This window comes from Sinocyclocheilus anshuiensis, unplaced genomic scaffold, assembly GCF_001515605.1.
Source record: "Sinocyclocheilus anshuiensis isolate Anshui unplaced genomic scaffold, SAMN03320099.WGS_v1.1 scaffold1306, whole genome shotgun sequence".
NCBI classification, from domain to species: Eukaryota; Metazoa; Chordata; class Actinopteri; order Cypriniformes; family Cyprinidae; genus Sinocyclocheilus; species Sinocyclocheilus anshuiensis.
The window spans coordinates 6,941-7,168 of NW_015558625.1; the positions used below are offsets into that span (position 1 = coordinate 6,941).

General features: G+C 39.0%; 1 protein-coding gene across 1 annotated transcript in view; it reads left to right on the forward strand.

Annotated features, from left to right (window-relative positions):
* Positions 1-228, forward strand: part of LOC107680731 (uncharacterized protein C20orf24 homolog) — a 7,805-nt gene that overhangs the window by 6,344 nt on the left and 1,233 nt on the right. The window lies entirely within an intron of this gene.

Genomic DNA, 228 nt, shown 5'->3' on the forward strand with positions numbered 1-228 from the left:
ATAACATACAATTTTGTGCAGACTACACTTTTATTTGTTAGCCTATCTCTCTTTCTTTCAGTAGCGGACATTTAAACGTGAGATTCTGACTAAAAAACAGTCCCGCGCAGACCTCTACATCAAACTACGCCTTTGTTTCTTTGTTTATTTTGAATACGCGCCCTCTAGTGTTCAGAATTACATATTGTGCCTTTAATGAAGCCTACTTTTGTTTTAACCCCCCCCCCC